Raw genomic sequence first — 15,910 nt, 5'->3', positions numbered from 1 at the left:
ATACTAAGATTTATTTTGAAGTAAAAAAATCACTTCCACAAAAACATTGCGCAAATTTTAATCGCCAGAACATAACACCCAAGTCCAAAACACCGATGATTGTCCCGAGTAATAATTTAATCAATGAAGCAACTACTTCCCAATATATCACGGTTAAAAGGTCTTCTCAAATAAAGGAGCTACGTAGCAAAAAGGAAAAAGGTGATACCAAAATTCAAATGGAAAACAATGCTACTGCAGTTGAAGTGGAAGAATCCAACAAGTTGAATGAGTCCAAGAATAAAATCATTAAATATCAACAAGCTTCTTCAATAACAAGTTCAAGCCCGTCAAAAGAAGAAAAGCAAAGGAGATTCAGTAATCTTGTGGAGGAAAAAAAAACTAGGAAGGTCTCACCAGAATTGATTATAAACTATACGTCTCAAGTTAAAGAATGTGCACGCAAAAATTTTTTACACAACATAAAATTGGCTAGGTCTTGCTGCTTAGTCGTTGTTCTTTCAATAACAAGCTTTGCTGCATCATTAATTGCCATAGGAATGAAACAAATCGATTTCGATCAACATTCAATGGAGGTGGCACTTTGGTGCAATCTTTTCCATTTTTCTAATTCATTTCTGAATTGCTTGATTTTTTTCTGGAGGGTGTCGATTTTGAGGAATGAAGCTAAGTCTGCCATCAAACAATTAAGGCTTATTATCTTAACAAGAAAATGATCATGAAAAAAAGCCTTAAGTCTATGAGGAAGAAAGTTGACTGGGAGACATCCATTATTATTTTTATTAGAAAATGAAAAATTTAACTGCAGATTAATTTCTTTGACAAAGATGTAGACATATAATATATAGAGAAAAATGGGCAAAATTATAATAAAGTGCAAAAGTTTTATCAGAAAATTTTATGTTTTATTTTCTTGGTTACAAGTTAGATATAATTTAATGTATTATGCATGATAATAATTTTTGTTTCAATTGGTTAAGAAGATCGTGTTTCTATCCAATTCACTTATGCAAAGTGTACTTATTACTATTTCCATGCAATTTAGGGTAAATTTTCATTCATGTAAATAAATGATAATTACAATAAAAACACGAATTTTCGATATTTTAATAATCCAATTTGAGACGTTCAGTATGTGATAGTAGCTCCATAAAAACTATTCTTGTACCTTTTAATTTTTGCTAATTTGGTTTTTAATGATTTTGAAAGAAGTAATTTTTTACTTCTATATATTTTGTGTCCGTGTGTCATAGTTTGTATTGTAATATTGTCATTTAGTTTCCCTAAAAAAGTTTCTGAAAAAGTGATTCTTTGCCAGGTTATTTTAGTTTTTTGACAACATTAATTTGTTCTGAGGCCATCAAATTTACATTCGTCATTTTGAGCACATTGTTCAACTTTCTAAGTTTATCAGTGAATGGAAATCGCATGAAAATTTGACTTTATAAACACTTTAAGTTGATATTAAAACACAAAATTTTTTGATCTTTCATTTTATTAAGCAGGTGTAATTTTCGATGGCAATTTTTTCATGCATTAATAGACTAAGATCATATATGGAACCAGCACTTTTATCTTTGGAGACTTGGAAAAATTCTTTATATTTATTGCAATACACCATTTAGATTTTTAACTGAGGAGTATCGTTGTAGGAAATGTCTAATTAAACAAGTTTTATTGAATATCGATATGCAAATTTGCATGTGCAATATAATTTTCAGCCGCTTCGCAATATAAGAATGCATTGTATTTGAAAGTTGATATCGCATTAGTTTGAATCTAGAAATGCACAAATCTTTGTGTAATTGTAATCAATTTAACTGTTGAATAATTAGGCGTCCTCTACTAAGCCAAATGCTTTTAGATGGCATTGCAATTGCTATAATTTTTGTGAAAATCATCCAAGATCTTGATGTCATCTAGCTAATATTATTTTTCATTAGCAAATACATGTACTAATGAGATCCGACCTTGAATAAATACTTTCTTGATGCGTGTTGTGCAAATGCACATTATCCATTCCAAAAAGTAGAATAATATACATAGATGACATACTAAATCACACACAAAAAACATTGAAGTTAACTTACTCTTGTTTAAAAGGATGACTATAATTTTTAAAATTCTTGCATTAATTTTATTGCAAAATGATATTTTTTGTGTGTAAGACATAAAACATGTAGTGAATTCTCGTCATTTAGTATGTCATGTAACACATATTAATTTTCAAATCTTAAATTCTTCCAAGCATCTTACAAGAAATGTGATGCATTTGAACATCTGACTTAGCAATTTCTCATTCAAGCTGAGCGAATTAAGCATTTATCAATAGACAATCAAGGCACGCACGATACCCATTGTCGTATCAACACATTCGATTTTCCTGCTTCAGTCAAACCGCTTTCTGCCGCCTCCACGAGGATAGGAAACCTGGTGCACGCAAAAATGGTGAAGTAGTTTTTTCGATTTTAATAGTATGACGGCAGTTACATGAAGTAATTCCCAACTGAATGTACATGGTTTAGATATCTACGGTTGAACTCATTTCAAAGGGTAAAAATCCTGTGTTAAAGAGCCAGAGTTCGATTTTTGTAAAAACATCTGTAAAGATATTTTCAAAGAAAAGGAAGAGCAGCGAATAAAAGAGATCCGATTTTTCGCGCTGATGCGCTGTTTAGAAAGATTATCTTCCATTTTTAATTGAACATTTAGTAAAAATGTGAAGATAAAAGCAGTGACGTCATAAAGACACAAAGATTTATTTGTGTATTGGAATATCTTGTCCAACATAATAATTTAAATATCAAGATAATCACGTGCAACATATAGTATAAGAGTGCATATTAATAGATATGCTTCTTAGTTTGGGATACTTTTTGAAATTAACTTCCCCCAAGTTCTTTTTTATTGCGCATTTTTCTCTTAAAATTTACTTCAACATATCCAAAATAACTTTCCTCCTAAATGAAATGTTTTCTATTTTTTCTTGGTATGTTTACCCATACTTTTTTAACAAAGGATTTTGCTTTATTACTCGGGATTTCTACCCTCCAGAATAAAATCAGGCAATTTACGAATGAATTCGAAAAATAAAAAAGATTGCAACAAATGACCACTTTAGCAAAATGGTGACCTAAATCAATCGGTTCGCCCCTTTATAACCATAGCAAGGTTACCAAAGTTTATTTAACAAATAGACAACATTTAACCGTTGTCTATACAGTTATAGATGCACGGGTATGACGTCAATTGTGATAAAAACTTAAAAAGTGGTCACGAGCTGCCGGGGCGAATGACTTTTTGTTTTTATCACAAATGACGTCATACCCGTGTATCTATAACTGTATAGGCAACTGTTAAATGTATTCTAGTTGTTAAATTTAAGATGGGAAATTTCATTATATCATTCTCTTTGAAATCAACATAATCTTGGCATTTAGAAGGCTGTTGTTTCATTATCTTTTATTGAATCAAGACATAATAAATTGAATTTACAATAATTATAAGACTTACCCAAGCCTCAAAAAATTAAAAGGGCTGGTCTTATATATGATTTGTAAATGTATGAGCGAATTGCTATTGCATTATAGACCTGCTAAAAAAAGAAAGATCAAGATACTTTTGCGTTGCAAAATACGCTAAACATTTCCTTTTTTCCATGTTTAAATTATGTTCACCGTAAAATTATAAAGATGTTAATAAAGCTATAGTTTGGCTACAATTTTCCATCATTATTGTTTAAATTTTATATATAAAAGCTCCTGATGCCAGTAAAGTAATTAGATTTAATATGTTTAATGCAGGAAAAGAGGTTTTGATGTAAATTACATTCTAATATTTTGAATAAATGTAATTGAATAATGTTAGTGAGTAAAATTCATTTATATGTATATTACATGGTCGTGCATTCCAAATATGGTGAGTGCAAAATTTGAGTCTGGAAGTAGACAGTTATAATTAGATGCGCCGTCATATTGAACAATCCCACTCATAAGAATAATCTACAGTAAAGAACCACGTTAGCAATGAATTTTGGAGCGCATTTTACTTATATAAGACTTAAAAATCTTTCAACGTGAACTTACTATACACTTTATGCCAATCTCGTGAAGTTAAACTGTTCAATATGGCGGCCATTGCACACATCCGGCTTTAAATTCAATTATTGATTCACGTTCCATGTAATATACATATCAATCGTAATTTCCTGTTTCAAGTACCTGCATGCCCATCTTACTTAGTTCATTTTCATCATCTTTTATTGTTTGTACTAAAGGTTTTTCTACGGTCATCTTTACAGTGGGGTTCATGGTTAGGGTTAGGGTTATCTGCTTGATTGTCTATATATTCAAGCAGAAAAGAAATCAATCTTGAGTTCAATAACTAATTTCCTAAACTATAATCACACCCTGTATCCCAATACTCCATTCCTCAAAACTACAGTGTTTTTTTTTTATAAACTTTGAATGGCGCCGTAATCTTTTAGGGAAAAACTTAGCTTTGGTCTTCAGTATTGACATCTGATAGTCCTTTGTAAGTCGAAAATCATTTATCTTAAATTTAGTATAGCAATATTTACATCCTGATATGGAAAATGTATATTAGGCTTTATTACTGTCAAATGGTTGTCTTAGAAACATTAAACCAACTGCTTTTTACTTACTATTCATATATTAAGTAGGCATTATTTATCAAATTGCAGCGGAGGCTCATACACGCTTTTTGAGAGGTCCTTATTTTCTAGTATAGTTAACTATCTGATATATGCATATGAACGATAATTTTACCTTTATTTATAGAAACACATAACTAACAAAACAGGAGATTTTATAAATATCAGTGTATTATCGTTCTTTGTTTCTTTAAGAATCTATAGTTCTTTCATTCAAAGAAAAGGAAAATACTAGCCAAGCAGGGGTAAATGAAGAAGCTGTCAAACCAGACTTGACATTGGTTTTAATATTCATTTAGTTTTTGTATTAAGAATAAAATCATTCGATAAATATAGGTTTTTAGTTTATTTACAAGGTTCATCTTAAAGTAAATGGTTTGAACCCGGGAGTATCGTTACATTTGACTCTGAAGATGACTACAGCTAAGGTTGTCGAAACGTCAGTCAACAACAACAAAAACAGTCCTTCTCAGTACTATACCAACCTGGACGATCTACATTTACAAACATGTAAGGTTCATCTTTCCGCTAATAAAGATTGAATTCGATATATCGAATGAAATTAGTCCAATTAATGGTTTGCTCAAGCTACTTTTTGAAGCTGGGTAATTTAATTACACTTTTGCCTTAGAAATCTTAAAGTTTACAGCAAGCAATTAAAAGACTTTCCCAAGCCTCTAAAAATGAAAGTGCTGCTCCCATATATGGTCTGTAAATGCACCTGCTTGAAAAAAGATCAGGAGATTTCCGTGTTGTTATATTAGCTTAAAAATGTTTATGAATTGAATTTCTGTATTGGAAGATCACTATTCACTTCAGAATGGCAGGATACTAGTCTTAAATTTGATTGCCTTGCAAATTAATGTTTTAAAAAAACTAAAATAACTTTTTTTATGAATTAGCTAACGTATGAGAAACGACACTGTTTCAAAAACTTTGGTAGGGAAATCAGACGTCATTTAAGAGTTTGCCACACGAAATGTTCCACCCACGGACACAGATATTTTTGTTTACAAAAAAAAAGAACATTGAAAATAAAAGTCCTTTTTACTAGTCTATCAAAGTCACTCTCAAAGTCATTTTGACAAAATTAATATAGAATTCAAAAGGTATATAGACATATAGCTATAGTGTTACGTGTATTTTGGAGAAAAATAAACTAAGAGCGTTCTTAAAACAGAAAGAATTGAGTTTGACGTCTCACAAAGCTGCACACCAATGCGGATCATTTAAAATTGAAGAAGTATAGTATGTATAATATTTTTTGTTTTTTATCATAATGATCGTTTATTTGAACCGTGCAAAATCACAATAAACTGTAATAAAGTACTAGTAATTTAGCATATTTTGTGGTGTACGTGTATTAGAAGGAAATACGATTTTCTTAGCTAATCATAAACAAAAATTTTGCATTTCTGTCAGCTTATTGATAATTGCATTTAGCTTGAAAGTTTAAGTTGAAAGATGAAAAAGATATGTTATGTTTTTTGAAGAAATGAATATTTATTTTATTTTTTTTATATGTTTTGGTTTTTTCTTAAAATTGTCAGCCATAGTCTTTTCAGGAAATATTTAGCTTCCTTCCTTAGGATCGCTACCTTCCAGAAAAAAATCAAGCAATTTAGAAATGAATTAGAAACATAAAATATATTGCACCAGAGACCTACTTCTATTATATTTTCAGCGAAATGCACTTGTTGCATTCCTACAAGAATTATTGGTGCAGCAAAGCTTGTTGTCGAAGTCATAACAACCAAACAACATGATTTTGCCAATTTTATGTTATGTTGTAAAATTTTGCGCGCACATGCTTCAACTTGAGAGGAGCTGTTCGTAATCAATTCAGGTGCAACTTTCCTGATGTTTTTTGGCATCAAACGTTTGCTGAATATCCTTTGGTTACCTTCATTTGGAGAGCTTGAACTTGTCATTGAAGAAGTTGGCTGACATATAACATTTTCATTTCTTAAATGATTTGATTGGTTGGATTTTTTTATTTCAACTGCAGCATGATTAACTTTTGTTAGAAATTTGTGATTAGCTTTTTTGCCGTCGCTACGTACTTTCATCTTTTGACAATCACTTTTGGTCGTAATATTTTGGGAAGTACTCCCTTCATTGCTTAAATTATTTCCCAAGATATTTATCGCTGTTACCTTCTGTCGTTTAAACATGGCACAATATTTTGGGGAAAGTGATCTCCTTGACACAAAATAAATCTTAACATACACTATAACAGTTCCAACTAAATGCAAGACAGATACGTAAGCAAAAAAGCTCTTTGATACTGAAATTGATTGTGCAAGACTACCCACTGCGCACATCAACAGAGAGAAAAAGCAACCTGAAAAGATGTAAGCTTTCAACTTGATTTTTGTAACTTTCGTACGATGATACAAAGGATATACGATAGCCAGAAATCTTTCTATATTCATACAGGATAACACAGACACAGAGGAACCAAAAAATATAAAGCGGACAGTCCATTGCACTTGAAACACACTACAGCTTACGTTTAAGCTAAGAACTGCTGGTAAGATTTGCCAAAATCTTAATACCATCATCGATGTCCCAAGACAAACATCAATTATGGATTGGATAAATATAAGAAAGTAGCAATTAGAATTACCCAGACGTTTTGATGACAAAAATGTCAAGATTGCGATGAGATTCATAAAAAGAGTAAGCAATATAAATAAGAATAAAATGATAAATGCACCTACATAGTTTATAAACAACCCAATACTTGAAACACTTGAACGAATGGGATAAACACCGTTTTGTACATGGCAAATTTGTATGAACTCAATCGAAGATTCATTCATGACTTTATCAAGATAGGATAATCCAGAGACCAGTATTTCATAAAGATTATTGCTTTAAAAAGGTTCAACCACATCTAATTTTACGATTGCAGGTAATTCATAAGTTCACAAGGATCTTGCCATTAATTCATGCTTAGACGAAATATAACTTAACTTCTTTTCTTATACCTCTGTAAAAATTGATTGGATTTGCATATGATTGACACCTGGCAGTCCTTGGTGCTAAAAAATGATCCACTACAAACTTTGTATAGCAATATTTAAAAAATCTGATATCCAAATTCATAATAATTGTTTTATTGTTGTCTTTAATACTATTAGTCACGTGCTTTTTAATGGATTGAGGATTGCCCTGCTTTTTAAACAAATAGCATTTGATGTTGATGACATTGTCGTTATCAGTTTTCAAGAGAAATGTAAGTTTATACATATCCAAGATGTTTTAACTTTAAGTTTTACTCAATAAACATGATGCTAAAAACCATAAATTTTCTCCATTTAAAGAAAAATTCAAACAAAAACACTTTAAACGTCCCTAGTATAATACATTCTCCTAATGTGCAAAACGAATGTTGTGTATAAATTTACTGCAAAATAAAAAAATTTTAGTTCAGAGCAAGATTAAAATTTGCATGATGCCCATTCACACTATGGCACAATATACTATACAGAAAGTATTAACTTTTGGGCCAAGACATTAAAAAACGTTTTGCCCATCATTTTTAAAATTAATACAGATAAGAAAATTGTTATTGATCGTGAAACTCTTCAACTAAAAATGTCTACAATAATAGAATCTGTAATTTCATAGACAGATTATCCATCTTAAAAGACACCTGTTCAACTTCACAAAAGACAAAGCAAAAGTATAAAGTTTACTTATTTGCATTTTTTTAATCGTTAGTTCATAATGTGTATGAATATCATACTTTGGCCGTTGACGTAAAGACCATCAATATTGCCTGCTTTTTAAGTACATAATTTGAGACCTCAAATGTAACATTTTAATTAAGTGCAAAGAAAAGTATTTGAAGTTTAATAGAAAGTCCTACAAACATGAATTGATTCTTCATTCCATTTTCAATGTGAATTTTTACCTTTCATTCATGTGCATTCCTTTATACGTGAAATTTTCATTGCTTTTAGATCCAGTTTTTGAAAGAGTTGTTTATTTATATAAATTTGGTGACGCGTATGCAATTTTTTTTCAATTTAGCAGCAGCTGAAATCCCGGCCTTACCTTCACTCTGATTGGCAGTATAACAGGGGCGTAATGTTACAATATTTGACAGTGCTTTTTATTTTTACGTTATTTGCGGTCTGAGATCCTAAAGCTAAACGCTCTAGGAAAGAGTTGCTTTGTTTTGTTTTTGTTTTTTTAAAGAGAATTATCAGCCAACAGTTGATTGTAGTTATTTTAAGTGAATTTTGAGTTTTTTAAAGTAAAACGAAAAGCAATCATTGCAAATTGACTTGCTGCCATTGTTGAGTCTACATGCATAATCTAATAAGATTGGTGCCTTTAGAAAAAAAAAGTTATTCACCTTTTAGGTAAGTCCAGATAAAAAATACTTCCTTGCAGCCTTGGGATCTTTTTGAGAACTCGGAAAACTTTCCATCCGCACCTTCCAGTCGTTAAAGAGCACATATATATTCTTTTCGTTTATATATATAACTCTTCACTACAATTTTAAAAAATTCACGAAATGCTTGCCAAATATTTCGGTAGTCGTATTTAGGTTTTCAAGTTAAAAATTATTCGAAATCTTTCTCAAGCGGGATACTTTTAAATTGCCTATGAAGCGAAATTTTTTATTACGTGTTCTTGTAGTATTTTTTATGTAATAATCGATTTTGAAAATAATAAGTTCTAGAAACGAATAGAACAGAAGTTATTTAGGGTTAAACATGGAAATAAGCGTTTCAAAAATGGTCCGTCTACGTGCGGTCAAAAGAGGTCAAATATTTTTCTGTGACGTAAAGAACAGGGTGCGATTTGTTTACATATTAGCTTGGCCTTGTAATTATCGTACAAATCTGATCTCGATACTTCGAGTTGTGGCTCCATTTTCGTTTAAAGTTTGTCGCATAAATGTAATAACGTTTTATTATAACGAGGATACTTCATAGGAAAAAAGAAGATGAGTTTTGAAACGTTTATAAGCTCGTGCGATTATTGCAAGAGGCAACTTTTATCGGCATCAATTTCCGAGACAACACACATATTAGTGATAAGTACGCATAATGGAGACAGGACATCTATCTTATAGCGACAAAATAGCGACAGAAAAGAAAACATTTCATCACTACGGTAAGTAGCATAGTATTGTTTATCGTTGTAAGTGCTCAGTAGTTTAACTATTTTGTGTTTAACACGATACTTAAAGAGTGTTTCTACTACTAAGTTATAATTTAAGTTATGTTGGTCAAATCTTGTTTGTTCTTTACTTTATCGCTTGCCAGACGAGGCAAAGCAGCCAATTCTTATCGATTTTTGCATTTATCTTGCATCAGTATCAAGCTATACTCTCTTTATTTGAAATGAGTTTAGTTTACCACCCAAAATGGGGCAGAATTTTGTCAAGCTGATATCTGATGCTTTGAAGAAGTCGAATTTTCAATAAGTCGAGGTTTAATTTTTAAGAGGATATAAGGTAAAAATTTGCATGCGATTCCGCAACAATCGCTTTCGACTTGCTTGTTTGCACCCATGCACATTAATTAAAGCTGGAAAAAAAAATTAAATAGCATTGCTTATTTATTGCATATTGCAGACGTGCTTACAAATTTCTACCATCCATCTTCCTTTAAAATTCAACTACACTTATTTTAATGTTCACATATTTTTTGACACAACTGTTGTTAGCAATATGAAGTATTATTGATGACGTAATGTTACACTATAATATTATTGCATGAAGTATTGATCTTATCTTAGCACATGTTATGTAATGCGGGAAGCCATGAACTATTTTTTCTATCAATTACATTTCTATTCTATGTATTCCTGATTTCTGATTATAATGAATTACTCAAATATCAACAGGTTATGGGCCCAGGACGTAGAAGGTCAGTATTTGAGTGAAAAGTCATTGCAATAAAAAATAAAAAAGGTTATATAGTCGAAATTTAAGCATGGCCACGTCGGATATGTCGAATGCGTTAATGTTCGCGAAACTGAACGGCAGTAATTACCGCTCATGGGTTTTCAACATGAAGCTGTATTTGGAAAGTCTGGATCTTTTCGAGCATGCGGAGGGAACAGCTGAATTTCCAAATGAGGATGCTAGTGCTGAAACGCGAAGAAAGTTTAACTCGGCTGCGAAGAAAGCGTGGACATACATCTGTTTGGCCATCGAGCCAACAGATCCACGTGCGAGATACGAAAACTGCCAAGGAGGCATGAGATGCAATTAGAAATCAGTTCGCACGAGAATCACTTCTTCAGAAGGTGAGACTACGCCAACAGTATTATTCCTGTAAATACCATGTTGGAGATAATGTGCTTGAACACATCAGCTATCTCAAATCGCTGCATGAGCAACTCAAGGAAATGGGAGTCAGCGTGGATGACAAAGAATTGGCTATGACGCTGTTAGCTAGCTTACCTGAGCAATACAAACCATTAATAACAGCCTTAGATGCCATGGGAGAAACAGAGATCTCTTTTGAAAAAGTAAAGAACTTAATTCTGAATGATGTGGACCGTACTAATGATTTGAAGAATACTAAGGAAGATGCATATTCTGCGCATAGAGGAAATTTTATTCGTGGTAGGAATCGTGGTGATAAAAATAATAAGCAAGGGAAAAACGATGGAAGCAACAGAAAACCTTTTCAAGGAAAATGTTACAATTGTCAAGAAAAAGGACACTATGCTCGTGACTGTCCTAACAAGAAAACTAAGAATGGTGCAAACAGAAACACTCAAGCGCATTGTGCCGAAGGACAAGATGACGAAGTGCATGAGAATGAAGCCTTGATAAGCAATGGATCTGAACTTATTGGAACATCAGATTGGATCATAGATTCTGGTGCTACCCAGCATATGTCATATGAAAGAGAAGCACTGACGGATTATGTGACATTCAAGCAACCCTCGGTGGTGAATCTCGGTGATAATAGATCAATCTTGGCATATGGAAAAGGTACCTATCATTTGAAAGCAATACTTGATGATCACATTCAGAACATATCATTACGCAACGTATTGTACTTACCAGAATTGGACAAGAATCTACTATCAGTCTATGCCATGATAAAACTTGGAGCTACTGTTATGTTTGAAGGTAACAAGTGTAAGATATCTCGTAATTCCAAACTTCTAGCTGTTGGGGACATACAAGGAAAATTGTACAAATTAAGGATTGGACATGAACATGTGAACATTGCAAAGGACGCATCAAATTCAAGCTTGCATTTATGGCACTGCAGATTTGGGCACTTGGGAATGAACAATGTTCGTAAATTGTTAAATGGAGATTTGGTTAAAGGAATGAGTGATGTAAATGAAAATATCTCATTCTGCGAGGGATGTATGATGGGGAAACAACATCGGTGTTCTTATCCGAAAGATGACCATTACCGTGCCAACCAACCGTTTGAGCTTGTACACAGTGATGTGTGTGGTCCCATGTCTGTAAACTCTTTTGGTGGATCGCGCTACTACATCACATTCATCGACGACTATTCAAGGTATACGTACATCTACTTCATAAAGAAGAAAAGCGAAGTTTTAGAGAAATTCAAGGAATTTCATAGTCATGTTCGCAACATTACTGGCAAACCTGTCAAGACCCTACGATCTGATAACGGTGGGGAATATTGCTCACAGGAATTTAAAGATTTCCTGAAGAAAAATGGTATCATCCATCAGTTAAGTGTACCTCATAATCCGGCGCAAAACGGCATTGCAGAAAGAATAAACCGTACCATTGTTGAATCTGCTCGTTCTATGCTGTCTCATTCATATTTGCCAAATGAATTTTGGGCTGAGGCTGTAAATACGTCCGTCTATTTACGTAATCGAAGTCCTACAACATCAGTAAAGGATATGACTCCATACGAATGTCTATATGGAAGAAAACCGGATGTAGCTAATCTACGAGTATTTGGTTGTGTGAGCTATGTACATATTCCAGAGAACCAGCGTAAGAAGTTAGACCCAAAATCCTGGAAATTACTTTTTGTGGGATACCCTGACGGAACAAAGGGGTACAAGTTTTATGACCCTATTGGATTGAAATTCATCCGTAGCCGTGATGCAATGTTTGTGGAAACACAATTCCATGACTTTGGTGAAGACAAAAGACCAATGAATGCATTTGATCAAAAGAAAGAGCAAATTGTTCCGGTGATTATCAAAGAAACCCCAACGCAAGCAGGTAAAGATTTTGATTTGAATCCAATTATCGAAAACGTCAACATGGATGCAGAAATCAACGATAACGAGCCAGTGAGAGTAACGTACGAGGAGAGATTTATGAATGAAGTACAAAACATTGGTGAAAGGAGACAAAGAAGACCTCCCCAAAGGTTTGATGAAGAATGCTACATCGCCAATGATTTAACTGCGGAAATCAACGAACCATCAAACATCAACGAAGCATATTCTGGAGAACATGGACATGACTGGAGAAAAGTAACCGACTCCGAATTTCATTCACTTATCGAGAACGATACTTGGGAACTTGTCCCATTACCAGATAATAAGAATATTGTTGGAAGCCGATGGGTTTTCAAGGTGAAGAGAGACGAAAATGGAGAAATACAGAGATATAAAGCTCGCCTAGTTGCACAAGGCTATTCACAAGCTGAAGGTGTCGACTATCATGAAGTATTTTCACCCGTCATACGAAATACAACTGTTCGATCGTTGTTAGCTTTAGCGAATGCAAAAGACTGGGAAGTTCACCAAATGGACGTTAAAACAGCGTTTTTACAGGGAAATTTGGATGAAGAAATTTATATGCGACAACCTGAAGGTTATATTAGTAAGGAGCATCCTGACTCTGTCTGCAAATTGAGAAAAAGCATCTATGGTTTAAAACAGTCAGCCAGATGTTGGAACAACGCCATCGACTCATACCTGAAATCAAAAGGATACAATCAAATGAGCTGTGATCCATGTCTGTACGTGAAATCTATTAAACAGCAAGATGGAAATGTGAATTTCGTGATACTATCTATTCATGTAGATGATATTCTCCTGTTTTCCAATTCTACGAAAATGCTGAACGTGGAGAAGAAAGCCATTGCATCAAAGTTCAAAGTTGAAGATTTAAATGAAGTCAAACATGTCCTTGGTATGCTGATCAAACGAGACAGAAAAAGGGGAAAATTGACAATTAGTCAATCAAAATATTTGGAAGGAATCTTGAAACGATTCAACATGGAACATTGCAAACCTGTTTCGACACCGTTAGAACCTGGAAAACATTTTCAGAATCTGCCCGAAGAAGAGACCGCAACAAATATTCATGAATATCAAATACTTATCGGATGTTTGACATACGTGACAACGGCAACTAGACCTGACTTGGCATCTGCTGTAGGTATTCTTTCAAAATTTATGTCAAAGCCAGGAAAGGAGCATTGGCAGGGAGCAAAGAGAGTGTTGAGATACCTAAAAGGCACAATCAATTATGGTCTTGTTTTTCAAAGCAAAGATTCGACATGCGAAGTGGTTGGATATTCAGATGCTGATTGGGCAAGTGATGTAAATACAAGAAGATCTACATCAGGATACGTGTTCCAGATAAACGAATCAACCGTCAGCTGGAGCAGCAAGCGACAATCTTGTGTTGCAAGATCTTCGACTGAAGCTGAGTATGTTGCACTAAGTTATGCAACACAAGAAATCATATGGTTACGACGTTTACTAGCGGATATTGGAATAAATCAAGATCAACCATCTATACTGAACGGATGTTATGACGAAAAGTTTACCAAAGCAAACATTCCAAAACTTTCGAGACATGTTAGGTGTCAAAGAAATTTTAGTTTAAGAATTCGTAATTCTTAAAGAACATTTATAGTGCACATTAAGTGGGAGTGTTAGCAATATGAAGTATTATTGATGACGTAATGTTACACTATAATATTATTGCATGAAGTATTAATCTTATCTTAGCACATGTTATGTTATACGGGAAGCCATGAACTATTTTTTCTATTAATTACATTTCTATTCTATGTATTCCTGATTTCTGATTATAATGAATCACTCAAATATCAACAACTGTGATGACTAAATTAAACATCGAAATTTGATTTGTGTTATGCTTAATACAACATTGTCGGTGTGAAAGAAATTTTTTCATAAACAGCATTGTTTCGTATAAAACACTCATAAAATCTAGGTAAGAACATTCCAAGCTCCCTCTCTGTGAAATTTGGTGCTTTATGCATAGAACAAATCAACTCAAAATTGGTCCTTAACAACCAAACTATACGCTATGCTGCACCACCATAATACTGTTAGGACACAAAAAATTTGATTTCAGACAACATTTAATTGAAATTGCTGTTTACGGCATTTTTTTATTATTAGAAATCCATTACATTTTTTTGAGAGTGACGATTTGAGAAATGAAGACTGTTAAATATGTCAGAGACTAGCCTCAAGGTACTTATATTTGATAAAAGTATTTATGACAAACACTTGAACTAGCCAATGGTGAATAAAAGGGGTGTGATATGTAAAATCAACAATGAAAATACTTGTAACATTGGGATTGTCTGTGAATGTAATAGGGAAAATATAATCAAATAACTTTATCATTCCAGTGTGCTTAAATTGCTAATCAATTTGACACGCACGTTTTTTGACCCTCTACCACAAACCAGTTCAATCATGTCAGCAGTTTCGTAACATGAAATTTAATCATTACTTTGTAATGTATTAAAATAAAACAACATGGAATCTAGTCAATATACGTTTCTTAAACTTTCTTTTCTTTTGTAAAGAAAAACAATTTGCTCAAATAGTGTGGAGGTCAGTCATTTTTGTTTCATAAGTTTTTTATGTGATTACTGTGTTGTTCTTTCTTTCCCACAGCGGCGAGACAGTTGAAATAAAAATCATAAACACAGCATTCAGAATTTTGAAATTTTCGATTTTTGCTCTGATTGAAATGTCTTTGAGTAGTAATAATTGCTTTACAGCTGTTAAATGGATTGAAAGAAAAAAAATGTACAGTGTTTTAGTATTCATACATCAGGGTAAGGGTAAATTCTGATGAAGAGGGTACGATTACTGTCTTTATAGTTGGTGTCTTTTTTACAAACCACGCCGTGTCCATTTCTTTCTTATGTTTTTTGCAATATTTAGAACTCTAAATACACCGTATTGACAATAATAACATCATAATGTGGCTGAAACAGATAGTTAAACCTACATGGCAACTTAGAT

The sequence above is a fragment of the Xenia sp. Carnegie-2017 genome, unplaced genomic scaffold (genome assembly GCF_021976095.1).
Source record: "Xenia sp. Carnegie-2017 unplaced genomic scaffold, XeniaSp_v1 HiC_scaffold_23, whole genome shotgun sequence".
Classification (NCBI taxonomy): Eukaryota; Metazoa; Cnidaria; class Anthozoa; order Malacalcyonacea; family Xeniidae; genus Xenia; species Xenia sp. Carnegie-2017.
Note: the sequence above shows the minus strand (reverse complement) of the source record.